The sequence below is a fragment of the Lichenostomus cassidix genome, chromosome 1 (genome assembly GCF_008360975.1).
Source record: "Lichenostomus cassidix isolate B80296 chromosome 1, HeHo_3.0, whole genome shotgun sequence".
Taxonomy (NCBI): domain Eukaryota; kingdom Metazoa; phylum Chordata; class Aves; order Passeriformes; family Meliphagidae; genus Lichenostomus; species Lichenostomus cassidix.
Window position 1 is genome coordinate 78,366,568 of NC_139479.1, and position 13,756 is coordinate 78,380,323.

Consider the following 13,756-nt stretch of genomic DNA (forward strand, 5'->3'; position numbering starts at 1 on the left):
GCTGTATATAAACACACCTAATTCCAAAGCAAACTGTCAATCACCTTCATTTCAAATAAATGGAAATTGCCTTAGCTCTCACTAATGCTCCTTGGTTCAGACTAATGCTCCCCCAACACAGGCAATAATCATTTCTGTAAGAGCCTGGCTCCTATTGACCCACCTCCTTCAGGGCTGTCCCCTGGCCTCTGCAGGGCAGTTGTGTGCTAGAAGAGCACTGGAACCACTGCATGGGTCAGCACTGTGCTTTTACAGTCTTCAGGTATTGCTCATCCTACAAGACAGATTATGAGCACCCCAAGACCATGCAGTTGTCATCACTGTAGGATTTGGAGTCTGCCTTCATTGTGGCATCTAATTTCTTACTAAATGGCTTGATCTCCAAGAAATCCTGTGCTACTGATGAGACATCACTCACAGTTCAAGGCTCTGCAGGAGTTTCTTAGAACACAGACAGTCTTACGTCTATTCAATATCCTCAGGATTTCTGAAGTCAGCATGACCCTGTCTTTTTGGAAAATGTGTACAACTAACTCAGACCATGGCGTAATGCAGTTTTTGTCTCTTTGGAAACTGTGCTGTGGTTTAACCCCAGGTTGCAACTGAACCTCACACAGCCTCTTGCTCACTCTCCCCACACTGGGATGTGGGATAGAATTGGAAGAGTAAGAAAACTTGTGAGTTTAAATAAAGAGAGTTTAATAGGTGAAGCAAAAGCCACACACACAAGCAAAGCAAATTGAGGAATTCCTTCATCAATTACTATGGGCAGTCAGGTTTTCAGCCATCTCCAGGACAGCAGGGTTCCAACAGGCTCAGCATCGACTTGGAAAGACAAACACCATCACTCCAAATGTCCTCCCCTTCCTTCTTCTCCCCTCCAGCTTTATATACTGAGTATAATGCCATATGGTGTGGAATATCCCTGTTGTGAGTTGGGATCAGCTGTCCCAGCTGTCTCCCCACCCAACTCCTTGTGCACCCCCACTCTCCCCAATGGTGGGGTGGGGTGAGGAGCAGAAAAGACCTGACTCTGTGTAAGCTTCTCTCAGCAGCAACTAAAATATCTCTCTGTTATCAATACCATTTCCAGCATGTATCCAGAATTTGCTGCCTGCAAAGTAAAAAAATTACATTATTTGGGGGGAAAAAATGATGCAACAAAGGAATGGAGGAAAGTCTCCAATTCTCCAATTTTCAAATTCCTAGAAAATTTTGTGGAAGTATAGGTTTAGAAAAGATGGATTGGGAAAAGCAGCTAACAGTGGGTTTCTGACTTTAGCTTTTTGCATGCATGAGGCGATATAATATATTGAATAAGAAATGGAGAGAATTTCTGAACATTCAGGCACATCTTGACCCTGCTGAATGTACTGAAAAGCAAATCTCATGCACTGTTTAGAAGATTATTCCAGGAGGTGATTTTTAAATTTTTTAGACAAGTGGCCAAGATACTCCTACATTTATCTTGGCATATCTCAAGCTCCTTCAGTTATGGTGCTGGTTTTGCCTCTTTATACCACCAGTGGAGCCCTTTTTTCATGCCCTGATTCATTCTCTTCCTTCACACCTTTTTTCACTCTTGGTGGCTTATTTGTTCCAAATTATGATTCCAGGATGTTAGGCTAAATAATTCTAGTGATATAGTTCAATATATCAAGCAAACTGATAGAATAATTAAGGTTTGGTCTAACGTAATAATTCTCATGACCTGAAGTTAGAAAAGAGGATATAAGCAAGAAAATGGAAAAATCACACATTGACTGAATTCTTAATCATCTCTGGTGTATAAAAATACCCCAGAAAGAATTACTTTTTATCACATTCTTGGTTAATTGAAGCACATATTCTAATTATAATATTAAGCAAAGTTTTAATGATGAAAGGTCAAAGTAATCAAGAGCTCTCTTTACTCACAGTATGTTCTACCTGTTCTTACACAAAGAGCTGTCTCTGCCAGCCCTCCTCCCTTGCTGCCTGTGATAAGGAAATTAAGCAATTGTTTTGAACGGAAGTAAGATCAAGTGACATATTATGACTAATGAAGATATTGATTTAACACTTGCACAGGGAAGACTAAGCAGAATGCAAAGATTTTTCATTTTAGCTTTCTTCATTGTGAAATTGAGTTCTTATTAACAGTGTATAGACTGTCTTTGCAACCTGCAGCTTGCTGAGCTGGGCTGGCAGAGTCCCAGCCTCAGCTCCTCAGGGACTGGGAGATTTTGGCTCCATCACAGAATAAAGGCGTAGGGCACAGATCCGATATTTCTCCCATGTTCTAACTCAGGGTACATAAAAAACTGTAAGCCCTTTTAAAAGTGTCGTTGAGTGAGGGTTTTTCTGACTTTACAATGCCAAGCTCTGGCATGTGATACCTGCTGTTTCAGTGGGTGCAGTTTATACCATTATATCAAGTATCACAAGTGTTTCATGTTACTTATTGACAAGGGACCTAACTAAAAGACTGGATTTACTTTTCAAAGGTTAGATTCCCCTTGATAATAGGAGATGCAACCATCTCTCAGATGGCAGCCTACAGCTTTGGAAATCCATGTTCACTTTCTAGTTTTGCAACAACTTTGCACCACTTTGAACAAAAAGCTTGCTTTTTCCTGGCATTTGAGTAAGGCTCTAAAAAGTGTATTTCCTGGGCCCTTTCCCCAGGTGGAACTGCCCTGTTGTCTGGATTAGGGATTCCAGGGTTGGGGTGTGGAGAGTGGGGTGTGCAGGGCAGGGCATTGCCTGCCCAGAGCAAGGCCAAACCTGCCCCTTCCATCACACACACATCCGAAATGTTTCATGACAGCAATACTTCAGTCTCTTACATCTGGTTCCCCTTTTTAAAAGGGGAATTATAATCCCTTTTTTCTTCTGCCTGCTGTCAGCCGTTAGACGTGTGTTTTGCAGGCCAGGCTGTGCTGTGTGTGTATCACTCTGAGCACAACAGGGTTCCACACTCCCTCACAGTCAACAGCCTCTGAGCAACACAAGTTGTGAGTTAATTAAAAATGAAAACCTGTGCAGTTCTGCAAGCGTACAACACTTGCAGTGGGGCCTTTGCTAATCTGAAAGCACCAGGGATGCTTTTTCCTATGCAGAGGAATCAAGATTCCCATCTTTCTGTCTTTTATCTGACATCCATAAACTGCTTACATTCCAATGCCGTAATCTTTAAAAGTGGATATAGTGCTTTCTGGGTTTGCCTTTTCAGCACAGTATCATTACTGAAGAATAAGTGTGCAAGGTGCAGCAGAACAGCTCTTCATAAATATATGTGCCTAAAGGAATGAAGTTATGAAGTTTTTTATTAGTTTGCAATATGATCCGAACACTTCATATAAGCACAGAATTATAGAAAGGCTTGGGTTGAAAGAGACCTTAAACGTAGTTCCAACCCTCCTGTCATGGGCAGAGACACCCTCCACTAGACCAGGTTGCTCACGACCCCATCCAACGTAGCCTGGAACACTTCCAAGGATGGAGCATCCACAGCTTCTCTGGGCAACTTGTTTTGGTGCTTCAGAACTCTCTGAGTAAAGAATTTCTTCCTAACGTCTAATCTAAATCTCTCCTCTTTTAGTTTAAAGCTGTTCCCCCTTGTCCTATCACTATTGGCCTGTGTAAAAATTCACTCTCCCTCATTTTCATAAGCCTCTGTTAAGTACTCCAGGGTAGTCAGAATGCTATGCATTTACAATCAAGTTTTTAAAGTTCAAAGCTAGAATTTTAAAAAATACTTCTTCACCTTGCTTCAACAGCATTAAGGAGTTTTTCACTGCCCTAATCCAAATCCACATTCGACTAAAACATCTCAACCCTTCAAAAATCAAAATTATCTAAAGACTCTTTTACAGTTCTGTTGCTGACTGAATGATGGCAACAAAACCAACAAATGGTTAGAAACTAGTGAGTGTTGTAGGGTCTACATGAGAGGGCTTCTGACCACTGGTTCTATAAAAATCTTCAAACATATCACACGGAAAAACTGTCAACTAATTTTAAGACCACATATGGCCTATGAGAAGGCATGGGGGATAAGTTCCATTTGGAATTTAATCTGGTAAGGGATGTCGAGGACAACAAGAAGGGCTTCTTCAAGTACATCAGTAGCAAAATGAAAACTAGGAAAAATGTTGGGCTGGCTGCTGTGCAAGGTGGGTGCCCTGGTGACAATGGCTACAGAGAAGGTAGAGTTATTGAATGCCTACTTTGCTTCAGTTTTTACTGCTAAGGTCAGCCCTCTGCAATTCCAGATCCCAGAGTCAAGAAAGTCTGAAGAAAAGAAGACATTTTCTTTGTTGAGAAGGACTAGCTTTGAGATCATTTAGGCAAACCTGACGCTCACAAATCCACAGGACCCAATGGGATGCACCCATCAGCGCTGAGGGAGCTGTCACATCTTATTGCTATGCCACTCTCCATCAACTTGGGAGGTCATGGAGAACAGGAGAGTAGTCTGAAGACTGAAGGAAAGCTATTATCACTCCAGTCTTCAAAAAAGGCAAGAAGGCGGACCCAGGAAACCAGGTAAGAAAACTATAGGTGCTTGTGAAGTAATGAGAGGAAGCTGTATTTACGCTAACTCAACCTGCTCAGAGCTGCTGAAAATTTCATTAAAATTATTATTCTCCAAATTTCAATCCTGCCTCTCACTTTTTGATAGTTAGGGGTGAAAGGAACATTCTTTGGATTATCACAACTGTCTTTATAGTAACTAGTAACAGCATTCATTGTTGGCAGTCTTGGAGTGTGATCAGACAAAAGGTAAGATAAGGGAACTGCTTTGAAATCAGAGGTGTAAGCAAGTACTGGAGATACAAAACCACTGAGCAATTTATAATGCAATGTACAGTGTGGTAAAATTTTTGTTGAATACAGAGCCATAAGAGGAGACACAGTTTGTTTTCTATAATTAAACCCACAGTTTATTAGATAGTGAGATGTTTCTCAATATGATGTGAGTGGTTCTGATGTTTCCAGCTATAGACAGCCTCAGATCCCTGTCTATCTCTCCTACCCTTTGCATGACTCTTGGTTTCAGTGTCAGATTGCTGCATTCACTGTTACCTTCTCTTCCAGCACTGGTTTTGTTGCTTTGTGGAAGGCATTTCCACCCAATTGTCATGACCTTTCAGGTTCATTTCAGGTCAATTCATATTTCTGATAGTTTACTAAAATTAGTAAACTTACTATCCTGTTTTAATAAGACAAAAGTTTGTGGAAGAAAAAAAGTAAGCATTTTAAATGACTGTTCTCAGCTCCTTTTCTCAGACATTATTTTAACAGGGAGCCCAGTAGCATAAGACTCTCTTTTTGCTGTGTGTTTGTACTACAACACACCCTCTGGACGTGACTAGACCCCTTGAACACCATGACAACTGAAGAACAAAACCTGGTAAAGGCTAAGCAGTCACAAAAATAAGACCAGTTTCAAAGCTTGTCAGGGTGACACCAACAGAAGGATGTAAATGGTGGGCTAAAAATGTAGTTCATTTATGTGCGTTGTTTTGCTGTAATGACTCACAGCCACTTATCGCCTCTGTGTCAGAGCAGGAAATAGAGAAGAGCCGTCATTGTTCCCCACCTGGCTGCAGCTTCTTCCTCAGTTTAGCAAGTGTATGCACCTCAGGTGTGCAATCCTTGCAAGTCTGTGTTGGGAAGAAAGGGTTACCACTGGGAGATTTGGCAAGTAGGAGAGAATAGCTTCCCTCAAAGTGACCTTTGCATCTGGAAATGGTAAAAATGTTAGTGTAGGAAAATTCCATTTATTATGCTAATATTGCTCATTGTCTGTTGTAGTGCCAGATTGTCTGCCTGGGAAAGTCTGCCCAGCCCTCACCTAGAGCACCGGCTCTCTGGCTCAGAGGTGAGGGTCTTGGCTGTCAGCCTCAGAGCAGCCTGCCCACACCCTCTGCACACAGGGATGTCTCCCGTAGGGTCTGGAGGTGTGGAGGCAGAAAGGCAAGGAACAACCAGTGGCAAGGGATTATATGGGGAAGGAAAAAGGGGAGCGGTTTGGTGCGCAGACCAACCGGGAGAGTCAGAGGGAAGAGGGACAAGGATACAGACCAATAGTAACATAATAGGGGGGGGTACAAAATTCTAATGAACCAATGGTACGCAACTCAAGGGGGAACAAAGGAGAAGTCTCTAGAACAAAGTCCATATACGGGAGAAAATGGCGGGGGAGTGTGCTGGTTTTCCTCGCTGGTGCATATTTAATTCTTCAGCCACAGGGGCTCACTTTTTTTTTTCTTTCTGTCACCGTAACCCAGACAGCATAAGCTGTCCCAGCCCCTTGCAGTCGGCCCCTTAGCTACTGTAACTTGCAGGCATAGCCTGCCACAATTGTCTGCTTGTTATGAGAAGTAAAATTCCTGTGGAGAGATAACACACACTCAGACACATGTGGAACCGTTTTGTTATAGTGAGGCAGCTGAGCTCTGCCCTTGCTGTTGGGTAGGATGAACTAAGCCAAAAGGAGGCTCTGTCCCTGTGTGTTGCTAGCAAGGTAATGAAATAAATCTACTCTCTGCATTTCAGCCTTGGTTTGAATGTTGCCCTTGGTTACCTGTATGTGTTGTTTCCAACAGGCTGGGAAGTTCAGAGCCATGACATCTTGCAGCTTTGCAGCCTGGTGTTTCAGCAAGAACAGGCCTTCTGATCAACTATGTATTTACTCTTAGAACCTGAGCTCTGTCTTTAACTTGGTGCCAGAGAGGCAAACGAGCTGTGGCTCTCTTCAAAAATACCACTAACAGTTCAGTCCGAAAGTACATGACTTGATTACATCCTTTTGTCCATAAAATTCCTTTATATGCAATGTGCTCATTTGTGAGCCAAGACTTGTTTTACAATGTTCCAGAAGCTTTATGTACACTCCGGTCTGAACAACTGGTAACAATCATTATTTATAGCCCAGTCTCTCCCATGAAAAAATGGACAGTGAAAAAGAGAAATAGTCAATGTAGATGGAAGATCTCAGCCCACGCCTTCCTCACTGGTGAATAACTGCAAGTGAGAAGCTGAGATGACCTAATTTGCTTCAAAGATAGTGATCATTGTTCCTTACTGGGAGCACCTCTAGATGATTAGGGTAAAATGAGACATTTTGTTCTGGAAGACAGTTTGAATGTCTGGCTGATATTTAATATTCAGCAGCTAAAAAAAGCAGAACAGAAGTACACAAGCAGAACTCCACCAAACAAGGATTTTGTTGCATCAGAGGCATCATGGAGTAAATTTGTCAGTAGTAAAGCCCAGAAACCGCTGCATTAGAGAGAATTTCCATAACTTTCAGTGGTATATTGGAATTTGCTGTATTTTATTGCAATACCGAAAGTCCTTTGACTGAAAACCAGGATAAAGGTGGAGGGATACCTTTAATGACCACCTAGTTCAATCCCCATGGCTTGGGCTGTACTCTAAGATGAGTTTTTCTTGCATTAAAACCTTTTTTCTTTCAATTCCTCAAATTCTTAATTTAAATGGAAATTTAAATTGAACCCTTACCCAAGTCTGAGTCCAAGACATTTTGAAACTGTGAAGATGTTTTGACAGCTTATAATTATATTTACCCGTTTTTGTACTTCTTATCATCAAGCAGAAGTGCCTGGTTGAAGGCAAGTTGCCACAAACCCAAGCACTCCAGTCTGCCTGGAAGGCACCTGGTAGGGTTTTTATTCTTGCTGTGATTCCACACTCCAATTATCCTTTTTCAAGTTCTTACCCCTGAAGAAGGAGAGTAAAAGCAGATTGTTCTGTGTGATTTCATACCACATCAGTTATCTGTGAGTGTCTAAAGCTTTGTAGAGCTTCACTGGAATCATCCTTCATTGAGCTACTGATGCTGACTCTGAACCTTTATTTGCCAGCAGAAGTGCTTGTGGAACTGCTGTCTAATCTAATTAATTAGGCATGATCTACCTTCTCTTAGGTAGTAGATCTCGTTTAGTCTTAGTTGTATTGAATTAATTCTGCCAAGGAGCAATTATGTGGACAGCTATGCCACTGGATGTGAAGAGCAATGACCGCCTTTGGGCACAGGCCAGGACAGAAAAGTTTTCATCAGAGTCAGACACAACCAAAGACAGGATATGTGACACTAATCTTGTGGTGTTTTGAACACAGGTCATAAATCTAGACCTTCGTGGAAAAGAGCCTGCTATCAAGTGCACAGCAAGGTTTCAAATAAACTTTGAGCTATAAACCACTGAAAAGTCAGGACTGAGTGGTTGTTGGGATTTAATCTAGCCAAACAGGCAGTTGAAAGGGAGAACATGAGTGAAACAAATCTCATGCCCAACTTTAAGATAGTTCCCTTCTTGATAAGAGTGGAGATATTTCCCTTGGTTATTTTGGGAACTATTCTTTTTTCTTCTTTAAAGACCTGACATTGTATTAAATTATGTGTCAAGTCCTCCACAGATCGGCTCTGCCCACCTCTGACAACCAAGCTGAATTTATTAAGCTTTTAGCCTGAGTTTCTCAGCCTTGGGAATTCTTTGTCTTTCAGATCTGTGTTTTCAACCAGAGGTCTCTGCATCACTAGATACTAAAGACTTCCTAAATGGTCCAAGAAAGCAGGTCAGTTCTCACTTAGCTGAGTCAAGTCCATAATTTTTTTGGAAAATGTTTTAGAGGTTTGAAATTCAATAGTAAGGAAAGGAAAACCTATGGATATGCTATAAATTATGATAGACACAATTATTATTGTAAATTAATTTAATTAATATATTTAATAGTTTGAAGTTATTAACTTACTACATGTAGTTCCTGGACTGCTAGGTGTTTGTATTAAAGATGTTTATGTAAAATAAAGCCAACAAAGTACTCATTATCTGAGCTGCTTTTTGCAAGAAAAATGGTGTTTTGGGATTATGAAAAGTGTTGAAAAGCATGTCAAACAGATCCTTAGTTTTTGAAGAATGTAGAGACCACACTCAAAACTAACTCTCATGTGGCCTGTGAGATTACCCTTTGCTTTCCAAAACTCTGTGAACCTCTACGATACAGCAGTGTAAATGTGAGGTGTCACTCTTTGGTCTCAGTTTTTCCTTACTGATGTTGCAAAGATGAAATTATGTTGCTAATTAATGATAGTCAGTCTTTCATTATTAATGTTGTAAGGCTTTAAAATCCTAACTATTTTTCATGATTTTTGCATGTCACCTGCCTGCCTGCTTTAGTTTGATTCCTTGCTAGATTCTCCACAGAAAATCCTCCTTATTCTGGGGTAGAGCAGCCCCTCTGAGTCAGTAGGGAGAGGCAACAGGGAGAGCTGCCCACAGCTCCACACACAGTATGATTCAGATCTTGTGGGGGTGTCTCTAAATGCTGTGTAAAAGGCTCTTGCCTCCATCATGATGACATAATACAGGGTTTTAACTTACCAACTGTGGATGTGCTCTATTTGTTTCCAAACGAACAGTGAACAGACTGCAGACACTATAAATATTCTATGTAGTTACTTAATAAACCCAAATAGATGTAAATAAAAAGGACTTTTCTGAATTAGTGAGTAAATAGGAATTTCTCAAAGTCCTTTTGCCCCAGCAGACCTCAATTACAACTGCAGAGTATGTCAGAAAACATTTAATTACCTTCCAGAGGATTGCATGATTCTGCTTATATTGACCACACCTTCCTACTTTTCCTGTGCAAAACCTACCCTTTTGATGAGTTTTCATCTTGCTTTTGTTTCTGGTTTTGATAAAAAGAAACAAACAACTCTAGGAGGAGTCTTCCTGCCTGTCCACCAGTCCATCTTGCCGACCAGAAAATCTGCTGTTCCTAATTCCTTGTTTTCAGGGCTAGGTATGGTGCTGTCACTTCAGTGGGATCGGATCTGACCTCAGCTGAAGTCACTAGCAATAGGTTTAATTTATAAATTTAGACATCAAAATGAAAATTATAATTTATGAGCCAAGTGTCTAAGGTCTCATCTATGACAGATCCACTCACAGAATCCATGTGGCACTGAAAGAAAATTGTCTTGACCAGACACAAGAGGTCTAACTGACCAGCCTATGCAAAAGTATTTAAAATGCTCTGAAATGACCTAGGGTTTCTCCAGAAATCTGCACATTTCCCACAGGTCCTTGGTCATACATGCCTTAAAATATAGCCCCAGATATCTCAGGTATGATCCCACTACTGTCTGTATGTTATGGATTTATATGAACATGATTCTAGATTTATCTACTTCCCTGAAGTTTCTGCTCATCTGTGGAGGAAAACTGAACTTGATATTTCATATCCAGTACACTGAGAGCCTGTTAAAATGAAGGAGAATAGGGGAACCAAAATTAGGCTAAAATTAGTGAATCCACTCTCTGCATCTTGAGGACTTGAGTTTAGAAACTCATCATGCAGCTTGAAAATGCGGCCCTGTAGCAACTGGGAGGTGCCACCAGGAAATCTGTAGGATCCTGCACACCTATGTGTATGTGCTAGGTGGCTTAATATGCCTGATATGTAGGTTAATCCACAAGAAAAATCACATTGACAGGCACAGGAGTCAGGCAATTTGAAACCCACACTGTGTTCTTGGATGTTCCAGAATCCAGATTGTTAGATGAAGAAGGTCTAGTATGTGTAACCACTGTGCCCTTGTAGCTGAATCCCTGAATACAGGGAGAAATGCAGAGTACCATTAGATATTCTGTACATCTCTTGCTTGTTTCTTCCCACTCCAGGAAAAGAGGGATGAAATTTTTGTGGCTGCACTAATTGAAGGAAATAGTAAATAATGGACAGAGTTGGCAGGTGATTCTTTTTTCTCTTTGATCTCCTGAAGATTTTTGCTTGATTTCACTCCGGTCAAGAGAATTCCTTCTCATTTCTCCAAGACATGAAAGCTCAGGATGTTTTTACCTACGTTTTATTTGCTTAGAATATAAACTTGTTGCAGATCAGATGCCATACAGTAGCCACCTATGATGAAAAATGAAATCTGTGATGTGGAGACTCCCTCCTACTCCAAAAGGCAGCATTCATAAACCATTGCCAGTTTGAACCTAACTGGGACTGTACATGTATGTCTTGCATAAATGCATCAGTTTTACGGATAGATGGCTGCTACAGCATGGGATAAGGCTTCTATCCTGTTTTGTGGCTGTGTGGCAGGGTTTAATGGTCTTTTCCATTTAAATGGTCTTTAAATACTATGCAGCCTTAGAATGACTATCCTCTATTTCAGTGCAGCTATTCAGTTAACAACTCAGGTAGGTTTTCTTCTGCTGGAACCCTTGCCTTTCTCTTTTTTCTCTGTAATTATGGAGACTTGTATCTGTATAATCTAGAGGAAATGTCATTCCAACATGAAAACTTTCATTGTGGAGTCTGGAAATCATGCAGCAGTTTAGCAGTTTGAAGTTTAGAAAATAGCACATTAACATTTAAATGAAGTGTTGAAATAATAGGCTGCTGCTGAAGTTCAAAGCTGAGGATGTGAATTTTTTACAAAGGGCACTTTGCATCTTCAAAGAAAGAATCATGGGCTTTTGAAAACCCTAAGTTAAATCTTGCAGCCAGTGCCAATCCAGTAAACATAAATGAAAAGGTCTATGAGAAGAATTACAGAGGCTCCATAGCAAGCTATGCAATAGCTGCCTGGAATGAGAGCATCTACAAAAAAAAAAAAAAGGTCTCTTAGGCTTAGTTTACTCATTCTTTCAAAATCAGCTAATTTAACACTTGGTTGACCAGGGAATCCTCAGTCAAATCGGAGGCATTTGTCTCTACATGAAGAGAGAGCCATTATCCTTCCAGCTTCTTCTGTCTCTGAAGAGCCATAGGAAATGATTCAGCCCTTATTGCTGTCACATCTCATATAGCAGAGAAGAAATACAGATGCTATGAGCAACATTTTATCAATTTTTCCTAAAAATCACTTAGGTGCCTGCTTCTTCTTTTCCTGGTGCTTCACACTGTAGATGAAGAGGTTTATCAGTATATCTAAAGGCAAAAGAAACCAGACATAAAGTATGAGGTGGTAAAAAACCTGCCTGCCAAATGTGTTCTTCTATGAGATTCTCAAAAATACATTTTCCTAATTTTTAAATACTTTGTGTTACAATTTATCCAATTAAAACTATGAAGACACTGCTTAAGTGCAAAAGACAAATGAGCTGTCAGCCGCTTGGAAACTGGGAATGTGTTAACTACTTGTGGCCTAACGAGAGACTATGCCTACTGCTTACCCTTCAAAAGCACACACACCTTTTACAATACAGAAATCCTCATGAAATAATGAGTTTCTAAATACAAAAAAAGGTATTTAAAATTTAAGGAATATATTTTTAATACATATGCTGGTTTTTAAAATTTAAATAGACAGTGGTGTTCTTTCAGTGTACTTCTGATGAGAGAAAAAATAGTTTAAAATGTCATTTTTGTCACAGAACTGTTCACCCCTGTATCCCATTTTTGCCAATTTAAGTGAACATTTTATCATAAATTTAAGAAAATAGGATTATAGAATGGCGTGGGAAATTTCAAGTAAATTTTCCCACTTTATGGAACGAACTGAAGATTGGTATGTCTTGATTTCTCAAATATATCCTTCCTAAAGGGTCACAGTGTGTTTGCAACTTAATAGTTTAATCCCATCCTGCTTGGGCAGTCTTTTATGGCGTAACAACTCCGGGAGTTTGTAGGTGTATGGTATTTCATGTTCACGTAAATCTGCAGCTGGTATTTTTTTACCTGTTCTTATGAATGTGCTGCCACCATACCAAACTCTCACAGCAGCTGTGTGTGGTGGGTCTTCCTTCACCAACAGGTATGGGAAATACAGAATTAGTAAGGAGCACAGCTCCCAAAAAGATTCAGGCTCATTGGAATCATAGGGAATTAGGAACCACACATTGTGGAGCTGCTGTTCTCTCTTCAGCTGCTTCAGCATGGCCCATAAATGCTGAGGCTGTGGAGTGCATTTTTGTTCCCACCCAGGGTTTGGGGGGAACGAAGTCCAGGACCTCAGTGGAGCAAATCCAGGAATCTAGCACTGAAAGCTGACAGAAGTGCTGTCTTCTTGTCCTTACCTTGAGGTTGTGTGTTCTAAACTGGGAAAATTAATACTTGCAAGACATCAGACCAAACCTCTCTACTTTGAGTTTTCCAGGGAGCCATGAAAAATATTGCATGTTTTAGCTTTGTTTCATTAAACTATAAGGCATACCATTCAAACTACTTACAAGAAATATCATCTATGAAAAAAAAATAAACAATATAGAATCATAGAATACTGAAGTGAAAGTGACCTTAAAGATAATCTCATTCCAAAATACTCCCATTTTATTCTGATTGTGTCTAACACCTGTGGATTTATCACTAGTCTCATGATAGTTAGGTGTGTTATTTAGCATCTAGGCTTATGATACGAGTGCTGGTGGCAGTATAAGAGCAGGAGGAGAGCAAATATTGCTGACAGAGTTGAGAAATCCTGAGCCTACTGAACCATTTTCAGAGAACCTGGTTTTGCAGACATCTGCCTGTGTCCCAGAGGAGGGTGTGAGAAGTTCATCACTGCCTGTGTTTGTATACATGTTGGGAATTGAGGTAATTTCCAGAGGTTATTACTCTGAGGAGCAGAAATATGTCCTTTGTTTGACCATTTGCATCAGAGCAATGCACAACAAATTCATCCTCACAACCAGTATAGTCTGGTCTTTTACTGGAATCTCTATTCTTTAAGGCAGTGTGATTTGTAGTGTCGGCAAATCTGTTGGATCAAGGGGGGAAAAATCCA